This window comes from Dunckerocampus dactyliophorus, chromosome 8 (assembly GCF_027744805.1).
Source record: "Dunckerocampus dactyliophorus isolate RoL2022-P2 chromosome 8, RoL_Ddac_1.1, whole genome shotgun sequence".
NCBI lineage: Eukaryota > Metazoa > Chordata > Actinopteri > Syngnathiformes > Syngnathidae > Dunckerocampus > Dunckerocampus dactyliophorus.
The window spans coordinates 8840591-8856215 of NC_072826.1; the positions used below are offsets into that span (position 1 = coordinate 8840591).

The 15625-nt window shown below is 39.8% G+C and overlaps 1 long non-coding RNA gene across 5 annotated transcripts in view; it reads left to right on the forward strand.

The window, feature by feature from the left end:
- The first annotated feature begins 893 nt into the window (after nucleotides 1-893).
- Nucleotides 894-15625, forward strand: part of LOC129186839 (uncharacterized) — a 73942-nt gene continuing 59210 nt past the window's right edge. For all 5 annotated transcript variants that reach the window (XR_008572304.1, XR_008572303.1, XR_008572305.1 and 2 more), the window contains exons 1-3: nucleotides 894-1341; nucleotides 4038-4103; nucleotides 4233-4354. This is a non-coding gene — a long non-coding RNA (uncharacterized LOC129186839). The remainder of the gene's footprint in view (nucleotides 1342-4037; nucleotides 4104-4232; nucleotides 4355-15625) is intronic.

Consider the following 15625-nt stretch of genomic DNA (forward strand, 5'->3'; position numbering starts at 1 on the left):
CTGATTATATCTCCTATATTGGGCAATACGAGTGTAAATGTAACTATAGGGGTGTTATTTCATGTCCAGAGGGCTCTAATAATAATAAAAATCATATTTAAAAAGTAATAAACAGGTTTTCTATGCTCTAGCTACAAAAATATTCTGTTTATTGAATCCTACTTCAAAAATAAACTCAGTTATCGGGGTTGGGTCTGGAACCAATTAACCGCGATAAACGAGGCACTGCTGTATTACTGAATAAGCTGTCCACAAACTCTATTAACCAGACTATAACACTACTATGTTAAATACAGGAAGTGAACAGACTATCAGGAATTGCAGAAACTCAGAGAAGGGGTACGATTAAATAAAGTTTGCTTCTTCCTACTTCTCTACGGACATGTTGAATTGCATAACTGAGATGGTCAATACTGTAACACTGTTAAGTATGTTAACTAAACCGTTGTCAATACCATTACCGATGCACTGCATCAAACTTATATCTGCTGTTTAATATTTCAAGTCCTTAACGACTCAAAGCTACACAAGGTAACCAAAATATAGAAATAGTTGTCATTGTGATGCAGTCAAATTAAAACTTACCTTAGCAGAAGAACAGATCTGGTACTGGTATTGGTTGTGTATGAACAACTCATATAATGATTTAGTAAAGGCTAAATCTGATTTTCTGTGACTTTAATGGGTGAAAAAATTCAATAAGTCAAGAAGTAGTGCAATAACTACAAAACATCGCGCTTGCAGCAAGCTGGTATTAACATAAAAACACGAGCGCAAAGAGCACACACCTTTGCAGCTCAGTGCCATTGCTGCTTCCAGTTGCAAAACTTCATCCCGTCCTGTAGGTGTCACTGTGGGCTTTGTTCTCAGGTGTACGTCGTTAGGACCTGTGAATGAGCAAGAGCGGGGAACTTAGTAACAGACTCACCAATATGCTACTCTGCGCACATATGCTAGTTATTTCTATGTATTTTCTTTTGCATTTAAAAAAGTATAGCTTCGCTCCTCGACTTGATTTATCCACAATGTGTGTTGAATCACGGCAGTTACGTCATATGACGCAAACTCAGCTCTTGCTCCTTTCGGGATCAACAGGTCAGCAATAACGCAATAAATGAACCTGCATATCTGGATTGTTATTGCTTCAGGTAATTCAAATTTGAAGCAGTCAGTGAGTCAAACTGAGCCAATATCTTCTGGCAACCACTCGGTGGCCTTAAATTGAGGATCTGAATGGTTTGCTGATCACCCACTGCAATTTCTACAAGATGTGGCGGCATCTCAGCTGGATAAGAGACCGATGTGCAATACATCTTCTTTAGTGGGATATCTGGCAACAATGTAAGTGAGCTCACAGAAAAGTTACATTTAGCCTTAATACCAGAGCTGTAACGTGTGTATATTATTTTGATAGTGTGTTGAATGTATAAGGTAGTGTAATGTATCCTTTTGGGACAATGTCAGTCTAACTCATGCAGTGTAATTTCCAAAGTCAAATGCTCCTAACGTTGTACAATTTGGAGTTCCAACATTTGAAAGACTTTACAAGTCAGACAAAAACTTGAAACTTCACGGGTTTCACCCAGAGGTGCTGCACGGTGGTTAGTGGTTAGCATGTTGGCCGCACAGTCAGGAGATCAGGAAGGGCATCTCTGTGTGGAGTTTGCATGTTCCCCCCGTGCGTGGGTTTCCTCCCACATTCCAAAAGGTTAATTGGCGACTCATACCACCCGCGACCCTAGTGAGGAAAAGCGGCATAGAAGATGGGTGATGGATGGATAATTCACACAGAAAACACCACAACTTAATTGAAGGCCACGTCAAGTGCGGACACCACATAGAGACTGAGGCTGTAACAAATACATCGACGTTTGTTTGATAACTATAATAAAAACACTATAGGCCTGTAAGGAAAAAATACACGTTGACACTGGAATATAATAACTATTGAATCAATAAAACAAAAGCAATCACAAAACACAGCAACCAATGTAAACAAAAAAACAGACATAACGTAATATAAAAACTAAATGAAACTACTAACCATACTGAAACTGTATTAAAAAGCTACAATTATAAGTGCTTGGTTATTCCCACCAGTAGAGGGAAACCCTGCTCGGTTAGGAGCGCCCCTGGATGCTGCACCCAGACACCAAGTCGGCCACACCAGCCTGCCTCTGCTCGGGGGAAAAAAGGTTAGATTGTGTGCTGTTGCAAATCCCGACAAAGCAAAGGCACCCTTGAGTAGCAGCCTTTGCAACGGCTGCAGTTTTGTGCCTAAAAAAGGAGGATGCCAGTCTTTCATACTGTAATAAAAAAAACAACTTAAATCTAGGTGCATCTTACCTGCCAGTGACATGCGCTCATAAACAGCAAGGGGGAGGGGGAGAGCCAGAAGAAATCACCGGCTGGTCCCAACAGCAACCCAGGATGTCTACGTCAGCCCTGGCATAAAGCCCCATAACGAAAGAACGATCAAGCTCAGGGGCAGATCTAGATTTTTTGAAAAGGGGGGGTGTGGCCGAGGCCGTAGGCCGAGGCGCTGGAAATGGTGCGGTGGGTCTGGGGGCCCTCCCCCAGAAACATTTTTAAAATTAGACCTCATTTCCGGCAAACTGGTGATATCTGAGGCCAATTTTATGTCCTTAATTTCAAGAGTTTGTTGTTATTTTTATCCTTGGAATATATCGTTTAAGCATTAAACAACATTCTATTGATAAAATTACCGGTACTAGGAGAAACTCAATTTCCTGAAATATTTTCCAATTTGAAGCAGCTGTAAATTCCGAGGATTTGAGTATAATTTTATGTGACTGGGGATCGCTTTTCTGGTTAATTTTCATTGAGAATAGACAACAGTTTTCCTTATAGTCATGATGCCAGAACCTTTATTTTGCACCTCCACCTGAATAGCCATGTACAGCACACGTTCAAAGTCCAATGTAAATTATCAGCCTGGCAGTGGGTTCAGGAATAGCATGCGTCTCGGTTGCATTCTGGCATATGCGTCCACCACGCGCCCATAATTCAGATGCATGTCCCTATGGACATACATCAGGATCCGGCAAAAAAATCGTGGGTGCCTCAAAACGGGGTGGGGGTTGGGAGTACACCCCCGTCTAAATCCGCGCCTGAAGCTTACCCCAGAACCGGCTCCGGCCCACGCCAAATTGGAGTATCTCGAACGTAATGCGATCGCACGGCATTAAAAAAAAAGCTCGACATCAGCCTAACAGGACAGCCAGTCTAACATTAACCTGACATACATAGACATATTGTACATTTATTGGATTTATGCAAGCATTTTAAGTGTATTTAACACAGTTGTTGAATATTTTAAAGTTAAACGTAACTGTGTAGAGTAAAAACTACATGATATGCAGTGAGGGGCCATAAACTGTGTTTCATTTGAATTTGAGTGGGAGCTGCGATTAATTCTTCACTCAGGGCCACTGCTAATATACTTTGGTCTTCTGTTTGAATGGGTTTACTGTCTAACCATTGGGTTGCTTTGCATGCTAACTGCACCACAGAGTTAGTGAGATTTTTAACCGCCTCGGGATTAGTAAATAGTCGCATCCAAACGGGAACGTATTACCGGGTGAAAAGGATGCAATACACAAGGTTCGCCTACCTGTGGCGCTGTTAACACACACAGACAGAATCACGTGACGCCAAAAAGAAGAAAGAACGCATAAAGGTCCGCCGTATTCCGCTTGTCCGCCTTGTTTAGACTGACAACAAAGTGGAATTACTTTTGTCGGTCATTTTGGAGTATAAGACAAGAAAATACCAAGAAATATGGACTGGGGTGAGTCATGCCAGTCAAAGTATTCAGCTATTATGATGGCTTGTTTGCAACGCTCACTTCTGGTCACGTGACCAGGTCGCGAAAGGATGGTGACGTCATCGTTTTAAAAATAAACAATTGACACCTTATTTGTTTTTTTAAAAGTTGTCAGTGAATGTTAAACAACATATGTTTATTGAAATATAATTTTGCAATGATAATAACGTTTTCGTCCGTTTTGCTGCAGATTGACAAACTCAAGTCCCCATATTAGAAAGAGTCAGCTGTTGGATCGTGGGCTCAAGTGTTAGTGGTGAGAACAGAATGTTGTCACTCTTTTACAATTGTGAACGTTCACCTTGACGTTTTCTGTTGATATGCATTTCGGAACACCATTTTGCCTTCATGAGATAAAAATCCTCCTTTGTTCCCACCTTTACAGTGAATGGTGCCTGAAGTGTTCCAGTGATCTGGTGAATGTGGCTCACCACTGGCTGTAGAGGACGGAAAATGAGCCTCAAATACAAACTACCCCACACATCTCCGGAAAGTAGGATTTGGGAGGTAATTTAAGAAATCATGCCCTGATTAGCTGTGCCATAGATTGTGTTCATGTGTTGAGTTTTGCTCAACGTCAAGATATACTGTAGGTCAAGGTCAAATTTATTTATATAGCACATTTTCAACAGTTAACTGCCGAAAGTGCTGTACAGCAGCCGATAAAACACAAAACTACACAACACACCTAATAACGAATTGTACAACGGAAAGGTAAAAACGATGGACGAAAATAATGACACTAATAAAACAGCAAAAACAACAAAGAAAAGATATACTTCCAAATAGATAACATTTTAGAATGCATAACTATTGAAAACAGTAGAGAAAAGTAAAAATGTATTAATAAATTGTTTATATAGAACACCTAAGTCTAGCATTGAAATATTCGAGGATTGAACCAAGCAACATAAACAGACATTAGCCAAAAAATAATCTTTGTATGTGGAGATTTCAATATTGACCTTCTGAATTCAAATAAGCAAAACAGAATAGATGATTTTATAGATACAAAGCACAGTTTAAGTCTACTGTATATCCCCCTATCACCAGACCAAGTAGAATTACAGATCATTCATTGTAAAACAATTATTGATAATATATTCACCAATGATTTTGACATCAACACAAAGAGTGGACTGTTAATTAATGATATTAGTGACCATGTTCCGCTGTTTACGATTTACAATGAAAGCTCTAAAAACAGAAAGAGGGAAGGACATTCAAAAGATCACATTCAGAGGAAAGTATTAGTGCCTTTAAGAAAGATGTGGAAATACAAAGATGGGAGAGCGTGTATAGCGAGAATGATGTGAACGAGGCATATCAAAACTTTCTTAACATTTATATGAAGTGCTACAACAGACATTGTCCACTGAGAGAAGTATCTAATAAGCAAAAGAAGAGACATCAGCCGTGGATGACAGGATTGCAAAATGCCTATAAGAGGAAAAATACATTATATAGGAGATTATATATTATAGAGGCCGCACGGTGGTCTAGTGGTTAGCATGTTGGCCAATACAGGAACAGCCTGGAGATCGGGAAGACCTGGGTTCGATTCTCCCCTGGCCATTTCTGTGTGGAGTTTGCATGTTGGATAGGCTCCAGCATGCCCCCGCGACCCTAATGAGGATGAAGCGGTATAGAAAATGGATGGATGGATATATTATAGAAGAATAATTTAAACATTTTGACAGTGTAGGAAAGAGTACTATAGTCAATTACTAAACAAGAACAAAAACAGCATTAGAGCAACATGGGGCATCCTAAACAGTGTTATACGGAATGGTGTCAAGAAAGCAGACGACCCTCACTATTTCACATATGGAAATGTCAAAAATGACAATATGAATGAGGCAGTTGAAAAGTTCCATAACTACTTTGGAAATATTGGACTGGAACTGGAAAAAAAATCCCAAATTACCCACCAGTAGAGGAAAGGAATGTTTTATCTTAACATTTTTGCGTGTTTCCGGAATGGATTAATTGTGTGAATGCCTTCAAAGACATTCACATTTATAAAATTCTGTACGTATTCATGACAACGCCGCGTTATTCATGACAACGCAGTGTTATACAGCATAAAACAGCGTTATGCAGCATAAAACAGCGTTATACATGACAACGCAGCGCTATGCATGATAATGCAGCGTTATACAGCACATTGCAGCGTTATTCATGATAACGCCACGTTATTCAAGATTAATTCATTCATTATTCAGCTTTCAAACAGCTCCTTTGTTCATTCTATATTTAGATTTTTGCACCTTTTCAAAGCATTTCAGTTTTGCTTCAGCTTTTCAGCATTCACACGCAAGGTCTTCTGACATTGCATCATCAAGTTGGATTTGCATCGTTTCTTAGGGGGAAGCTTCATTTGTCTAGAGTTTGTTTCGGTTTGAGTCGCACCATCTTGAATGGATTAATGACGCTAACCGAGGTTCCACTGTATATTTCAATCAAATGGATGAGTTTTTATTTTTTTTTTTCCATTTCTTATCAGGAAATGTTCTCTCCTTAGTGCGGCATCATACCATTGACTAGCCTCACGTGTCAAAGATGTCTTCTTATTTGTTGTGATGGCAAAACATTCAAGCAAAAATTACTGGCCTGCATGGGGGAAGTGAAGGACAATGAAGCGCTCAGAATGGTTTGACATCTGTCCGGCTGTGCTGTAAAGTGAGTGGCAGTTTGAGTGAAATACCACCGTGTTCGTGGGCAGAGTAGGCTTTTGAATTTGACGTCTGAGCACCGTTCCTTCAGGTGACAGGGGAGATGGTGGTGATGCCAGGATTGGATGACGGCTACGTGGGCATGCCAGCGTTCTCATGCCGAGGCCATTTGGGTTTGTAATGAGTGCCTCTGACGACTTGTCTGTCGCCTGCTGATAGAAGTGAGGGGAAAAAAGCCCAATAGCAACCCCATTACCACAGCTAGAGAGCATGTAAGGAGCGCAAATGAGGGCGTGCTCTTAAGGCAGCAATAAATTCCATGGTAATGGGGCACCATAAGCAGGAGCAGGTACTCAGCACTCTGTTGTGTTTGATGCCAAATTGTGCAGAATAAACAGATTTGCTGTGCAGCTGCTCCATGCACACACTTTCTCACTCTGACTTGCGCTTTTGCCCCCTCACACACTATTTCCCCATTCATTGCTCTATGAACATGCCACACAAAAATGTTATCAACTGTCACAAAAATGGCAAATGCCTTTGTATTTTTGTTCCACCTGAGTACGCCTACCAAGATGTCATTCACATACAAGGGGACACAAGCTGTGCTGCAGGCATGGCAGCACCATCACACATTTTTGTTTCTTAAAAGATAAACCTTTGACCATCTTGAGTAGTTTCAACACCCACTTTAAAGTCTCTGTATTCAGAATTAAATGCGCACAGACAACACTTACTGTATTAATAATAAGGTGGAACATCCAAAAAGTTGTGCAATTTAGAATTCAACCAACATCTTCAGGACAAATATGCTTCATATTCAGCATGTCTTATTGTGATACCACAAGGGAAAGATACCAGTGATGGAAAATATGATAACTACAGTAACAAATAATCCGTTGCGGATAACACATTTTTGCCGAATACAAGCATGAAACGAATACATCTCACCATTATCCGTAATCGTGATGAAAGAAAATGCATGCATTCACTCTTCACGCTCTGTGATTGGTCAGTCACACACAGCGACCGCCTCTCTCAAGACAGAATGTGCAGGCTGGAGCCACAGAGGAGTTGATCGGTGCCTCATTCACGTACACGGTGCAATTGGCATGTTAAAAAGAGCTTGTGTGGCGTTGCCCACTGCCTCCACTTTATTAGGTTTTCTTTAGGTCCTCTCTATTTTGGTGGGTATCTAAAGTTACTTGGTAAACTTGTTTGGTAAAGTATGTGGTGCTTTTGACAAGACAGCGCTGTGCAGGCTTGTCTTGCACTTGTCTTGTCACTTATGCAACTCAATTGGGATGCATGACCGCTTTTTTCCTTGGAATGTATTTTTGTCTTATTCCATGAAGGCGTGCTACGTACAATCTAAGAATTTTGTTAATTTTCAGTTGGCATTACACAGGTTTTTTAAAATTTTTTAAATTTGTATTATTGTCAGCCCGACAAGGTCATCCGCGTGTAGTGAAGTGACTTGTACTCTCCCCTACACGCTCATTACTGGATCTGATGCACACCATCAAAGATACATATGACTTCATCGTTTGATAATAAACTGTGGTTAGCTTCCTTTTACACTTGTGAAGAATGTTACAGTTAATTAACTAACCTTTATTAACTGATGGCGGGAAGAGCAACAGCAAACAGTTTGTTTCCCCATAGAACAAATTGGGTTTTGACCAGGGTCATGGAATGGATTGTGTTTCCACTGTACTGTATTTGACTCTACCGGGCCAGTTTAGAGTACACGTGATGAAGAGTTCCGAGCATGAAACGAATACGCACACTGGGCGTGTTTAGCTGCGTATAGTATAGCATGCATCCACTAACATTGACTTTTGCTTTTTATTTGATGAATTATGAATAGTTTTCATAGACCAATCTGTCACATGCGCATGCACATATAAACACGACATCTCAACAAGCATGCAGGTGAGTGTTTTTGTGTTCCTTCTTACATGAGTGCATCTCAATCCATGTGATTGAATGTGTGCGCAGGGCATGAGATGGAATAGTGCAGTGTGCATGAATGGTTGAGGTTATATTTTCTTAAAGCTTGTGTGTCAGTCCTCTCTAGGGAGAGACACGGCCATAAATAGCATTTTATGTATTAGATATACTCATATCTTTTAAACACACATACCAAATCCCATCATCATATTTTTTGCGGTCTCTTTTCGTTAGTGTCACTTTTATGCTACATCCATATTACTGCCATTGCCAATTACTTATGTCAGTTTAGCTTAGCATTTAAGTCTGATGTAATATAGTTCTCACACAGTGGTGTTCCACACCAAAAGGATTTAGAGGGCTTAGGACAGCCATTCCCTGTCCATCCCACAACATTTATCCCATAAAAATCTCCTAAGAAAACATTCAGACCCTGTAGTCCAGTGGTCACCAACCTTTTTGAGACCAAGATCCCCGGTCTCGGCCCTGAATCTGCACAAGAGCGGCCGGGTTTTGGGGACTGGGCTCCTTGTTGGGGCTCGCAGGTTGCTGCCTGGATAGCGGCGAGGCATACGGGTGTGTTCAGTGGACAAAATGCGTACCTGTTGGTCTCTCTCCGGCAGGTGAGGCCACTGATATGATAATAAATGTTTTTCTAAATGTTCTCTCGATCGACTGGCCAAGTCCTAAAGATCGACTAGTAGCGCACGATTGACAGGTTGGCGACCCCTCCATCCAGGTAGAGCCTCACTTGTCATGATGAAAAAAAAACGATAATGCAAAATAAATATTAATATTTTTAATTTGAACTGTATTATAAATGTATTTTTTGTATGATTCCAATCGCTTTAAACTTTTTTTTAATGTAAAAATCGCTGAATTTGCAGATCCTTCCTGATGAAATACAGGGTAGAAACCTAAGATGAGGTGGCTTCTCTGTTTAGTGTGCAAGCCCCGCCCACTGATCAAACTTTTACAACAAACTATCAGAACTTTTTCCTGGAGAAGGAGGGTGCATGTACTTCATATACAGATAAAAGGTAAGAACACAAATGTTTTTCAGTTCATTAAAAAATAAAAAATAAATAAAACTAAGAAGTATCTGAAAACAATTTGTTTTTAACTAAAGTGAATTAGACTCTGAATTAGTGTGCGAGGGGGACAGTTGGACAGTCCGCGACATTTTTCTCATATTCTTCCTGCTACATTCTTGTTGATGTTTGCGGTGTGATTGTGGCCGACAGCAACCTATTTTGTTCAATAAAGCGGTTGTTGATTGTTCACCGAGATCACCTCCTCGTCCTTTTGGGCAGGCAGGCTCAAATGCACACGCATTGTACCTAGCAACTGAAATGATCCGATACTGTAACTGGCTGGTGCTTCGGTTTCCTCCCACATTCCAAAAACATGCATGTTAGGTTGATTGGAGACTCGAAATTGTCCATAGGTATGAATGTGAGTGTGAATATGTGCCCCGCGATTGGCTAGCGACCAGTCCAGGGTGTACCCTGCCTCTCGCCGAAGGCAGCTGGGATAGGCTCCAGCATACCCCTGCGATCCTATTGAGGACAAGCGGCATAGAAAATGGATGGATGGATACCCTCCTTTGACTGTGAACAGTCAAACAATCTTTCTTTGCTGACAAGTTGTCAAAGACATGAGTGAATAAGATCTTCACTAACTAACGCTGCAGGCTTTGTTTTTTTAATAGAGCATTGTGACTGACACCTGTGTTCCTGCATCCCACCCTCGTGTTATCCTCCTTCCCAGCTGTTGCTTGTCAGTCATGTTTTTTCTTGTCTCCGTGTCTCAAAATAGAACCTGAAGCGTAAAGCCGTCTTGGCTGTTTGGTGACCCTCCATGCAAACGACAAATAAATTAAGTTTCTTTCATTTAGGTTAATGACTTTGACACTGAAAAAATTGTGTTCCAGACTTCGACGGAGGAAAATAGTCGTCATGTAATGATGCATTTTGCATAGTTTTAGATGGATGGAAGATCACCCGAGCCTAAATTTTAGTGTACAGTATAACACAAAAATTCAGCAGGGTGCCTTTCCTCCATGTAGTTGAAATGAAACACTTATTGTCAGCTGAGGTTTAAACACAAGAGGCATATAATACCTTGAGTCAAAGTGGAGAGAAGAAAAGTGCACTTTGAAGACTTTCAAACCACAACAATACATCCAATTAGGTTCACTCATATCTATTGTAACCATGCCATTTTCTGTAAGCTCCATTGTAATTTTCTCACAGCCGTTTCAGCTAAAAATTGATTTGACAGTTTCTTTTGACTGCTTCTACTTTCAACATCTGAGGTGTGGGTGGAACGAAACATGAGTGTTTTATGAGTTTTTTTTTCTGGTTTTACTTATTCTCCTACCTCATGCCGCTCCTTTTTATGGTTTTTAACGTGTAGCTTAATATTAAACGTGATGTGAGCAACCACTCTGTAAACACAACACTGTTACATGTCCTGTGCATTTCTGAAAAAGCTCTGCAAAAGATTCAGTGTTTTTTTTTTTTGGTTCATTATAACATGGGTAACATGCCTACTCCTGCCAGTTGGATTGAGGTGATACAATTATACAATGCCTATCCATATTTATATTACAGTAATTCTTTGTTTATTGCGGTTAATTGGTTCCAAACCCGACCGTGATAGGTCATTTTCGGCAAAGTAGGATTCCTTATTTATCAATCAAATATTTTCATAGTTAGTAGGGATGTCCCGATCAGGATTCAGGATCGGGATCGGCTGCCAATCCTCTGTATGTTGAAGATCGGATAATATCGGCTTCCGCTTCTCTTCCGTAACTCTGGGGTACACTCCAACGTAGTAGGTGCCGTACTGCATATCAAAGCTGGTTGCCACTCGACTCCCGCCACCCGCAAGAAGAAGAAAATGCAACATCACCATGTAAACATGTTCGCGGTGTACCGTGGTGATGTTAGTTTCCCGTTGGACGTTGGATATTCAGCTCAGTAGATACAGTGGAAGTTCCTCCTCACTATGCTGGGACTGCTGTGTCCTGGTGCGGGGAACTCGCACGGGATGTGCTGCTCTAACCACTGGTTGTTTGTACTAGGGACTGTCAATAAATTACTATTGCATTGAAGAGTTTGTTAAAATTTTTAAAAATATATTCAAAATCACACCACAAATTGATCTATAACCATGTCAAATGATTAGTCCTACCCTAAAAGTATTTTGCACGCCCCTTTTTTCCCAATTTGATCTTTTATTGGATGGACTTTTATTGGATTATGGACCTGACTTGTTACAAAAGCCAAACAATATTGTTGATCATGCTGTATAATAAAAAAGTACATTCAGCAATACTTTGCTTGCATTATTTTTAATGCTTTGAAGAGCTAGCAACATGTTTTGCTTTGTTGCAAAAAAAGCTTATAAAAAAAAAATTCAGATCGGCAAGACTATTAAAAAAATCGGATTGGATCGGAAGCCAAAAAATGTGGTTCGGGACATTCGTAGTACAGCATGGAAAACCTGTTTACAACCTTTTAAATACAGTTTTGAATATTATTAAAGCCCCTAGACATGAACTAACACCCCAGTAGTCACCTTTACAATAAATAATAATAATAAGAGTAAATAAGCCATTTAAGGCGTAAATAAGATTTGTGTTTGTGTGTGTTGCTGTGAATGTGTTCCCTATGGCAGCTGAGTGAGAGGCGGACAGGAAATGAGGTCGGGGGTTCAGAGTTGAGTTTCATTTTAGCTTGTGTTTTTATTAGGGATTTTTATTAGGCATTATTGTGCCTGTTGTGAGTTAATTCAAACCTGCAATGAAAGCCTGTTGTGCCTGCGATCAAGTTTGGCGCTTGTGTGTCTCACCGATAATTGCAGTAACATGACTGACACCTAGTGACCAGTGTAGAATACTACATATCCTCGTCTTTGAAATGTCTTTTTGAATGCCTTATATTTGTATTTTAGTTCATATACTGTTTTTATGCTTGAAAATGCTTAATTTAGGCAAAAAGTATGTAACATTTACTTAAATATGCATATGTTTTGACTAATAACAGGCCATATTCAACCACAAAACAGCATGATTTATTAATTAATATATTTTTGATAGCGTGAAGCTGTGAAATTTGAAGCGCGATGTGGCGAGGGATGATATATGTGTATGTGCGTATAATTGGCCATGACTCGTCTATGTAATTTGAGTACTCGCTGCATATAGTGACAGAGTCGCTAAGTTGGCTACATTGATCCCTCCTGCTGTGTCTTCTTATTCTCTGTCAGACAAGGTGCGTATTATGGTGCCTTTTACCGTACAGAGTTGGAACAACAAGCTATAGTCCATCGACATGTTGCAACGGTTTTTCAGAATACATTTATTAGTATATTATTAGTATGTTATTAGTATATTTAGTGTATTTCGTGGTTGACTAACGCATATTGTTAGTCCAAAAATATGCATATGTAAGTAAATTGTACGTATTCTTCGCCTAAATTAAGCATTTTCAAGCATAAAAATGCCTAAAGAATGAAAATACAAAGGCATTCAGAAGACACATTCAAAGACGCGATATGTGGTATTCTACACTGGTCACTAGGTGTCAGTAATGTTGCATTGACAAGACAATAGCTCCCCCAGGGCGTACGCCGTCCAGAAAACTGTCCCAAAAGTCTTATTTATGTATAATTTATGCCTAATATACTGAGTAGTACATCCTATGGAAACATCCTTATCACGGTCAAGTCTGGAACCAATTAACTGCAATAAAATGAGGGGCTACTGTACACAAGACAGTCCCATTGCAATGTAATTCTGAGCAAGGACAAACACGTATAGCGCCACATCTATTTGTGAGGCTCATGTTACTGCTTCTTACGAAAGGACATGACTACTCCAGACTGAGACAGATACTTGTGAACAGGGTGAAACACAAGTGCAGTGTCTCAGGGCGAATGGAATCTGTGAGAGATTTCCAACTGTGCTCCTGTGCAAACGCTACCATCCTGCCAATGTAAATGCCTGCAGATGGTCAAGCATTTTGAATGGATGCGAGGCACTCCCAATTTAAATGCTGATGACAGGATTACGTTCTAGTCCTTGTGGGCTCAGAACAGATCCTTGCAACCATAGCATGTGTGCTAAACACATACACTGCATATTTGACTTAAAATGTAAAATCTGCCTACACTAGACCCTCTCCACTCAAACACACCAACAATTTGGATTTCGACCAAAATTTTCTGGAATTTTTTTTTTTAAATAAATAACTGTATGCTGTGTGATAAAGAGATACATGTGCTGGAAATATACACTATGCCGTGTTCGCTCATATTGTATATATTGCTCATAAATTTATCTTAATTTGTGCAGACACAGTTTCATAATTATACCCATACATTCACATAAATGCAATGGAAATTGTTCAACCCTCAGTGTTAGTTCTGTGTTTTTGTAAAGTTTATAAGCTTGCAACCAAACCAAACCATAGTTGTGTGCTCCCAGTGAAAACGATATATAACTTTCACTGTTGCTGCCACAAATAGACTTATATTATATTATTCATTGTTGTTCCCAAATGCAGATGCAGTGTGTGAAAATGCATAAAGGCGAGGTTTGATGACATTAAGTCTGTGATGAGTGCTAGTGTTCGTAATTGTTGGGTGTCTACTTAATTCATGCTAGCACACTACCTGACACCCACATATCAAACAACGATGTGATCATATTTGCTCTGGAACACAAACACTATGCTCGTACCAATGGTGAGTCTGTATTCATTTTGTGCTTTTAATTTGATGTTGTTGGAAGCTACTTTTCTGAGACCCTTTATATTGTTCAGTACAGTCAGACAGGATGAAATGCGCAGCTCTTTTATTGTAAAGGCCGGAAGTGCGCTTTAGGTCTTTCAGCTCTTGCTGTAATGTGTGATGGGAAAACAAAATTGGTTGTCTACAAAGTTCATTGCTGTCGTCCTTCTGTCATGTTAAACTTTCACAATGTCAGTGCTCAGACCCTCTATTACATTGCACTTGTCTTTGTTTTATACACAACACATAATAAATACTGTAAATAGCATTACAGTACATTACACCCTCATCTTTGTCTGTGCACATCTTCTCCCACTGAACATTCCCTTATCTTCTATGTAGAAGCTCCGATATTTGAAGTCTTGCAGTTATTTAATATGAATTAGTATTATAGTATTATAGTTCATATTTATTATGAACTCAGGGAACGTCCGACACCTTCTTCACAGAAGTACAGATGACGTCTCAAGAAGCCTTTCACTCAGGGATGATTGTCCATAAGATTTAGTGTATTGAGGTGAAAATTAAAGGATGCAGGAGGCAGGCCACTTTTATATTAATGCCTTCTCTATTATTCTTATTTTTATTAAAAAACACGCTAACACCACGCCAGTGTAGGTAAAGATATGCTCAGCTGTTATATATATTTCAGTAATTATTATTGTTTAATGCGATATCTTGTTCAAACCTTCAATATTTAAACTTTTTCTCTTTTCAGTGTGATCCTAATCCTCCTTCATAATGTTTAATTTTTTATTTTATGTATAGACTATTGTTATTCCCCAGGGGTCAATAAAGATCGAGCTGTAGGCCACGCTTTGGACACCCCTAGTTTATAAGAAGTCTGAATTCATATCTGGGAACATGCAATTTATTTCTTCCGCTTTTCTTGTCTCAGCGGAACTCCCTTCATCTCTCTCTCTCTCTCTCTGTACTGAGTAGAAATTGGACCATTTGTGGCCTGTGATGTCAGTGTAATTCTCAGCTGTAGACAGCAGAAACTATTCCACTCCGGACTTAATGAACTAAACGAGAACTCTCTGTAGAATGAAGGCAGAGCAGACAAGGTCAAAGGTCATCGCTAGCATTTCAGCAGCTAATTGGCTGAGCTTGCAATTCCTCCCAGAAGGTCCTATCATTAGAGCCTTCAACTTTCTGTTTGGTCTTCTTCTGGTGGCAGTTCCTGACCCTGATCCACTGTATGCCTCATCATAACCAATTTAACACAACCCGCTTTCCATCCTTTCACTTTAAAGTAATCCAATGAAATAAAATATATGAGGATGCATATTTCATACACTCATTAAGGAAGTTATGTGGCTTTGCAGGTTGAATTTACTCCTAGTTTTAG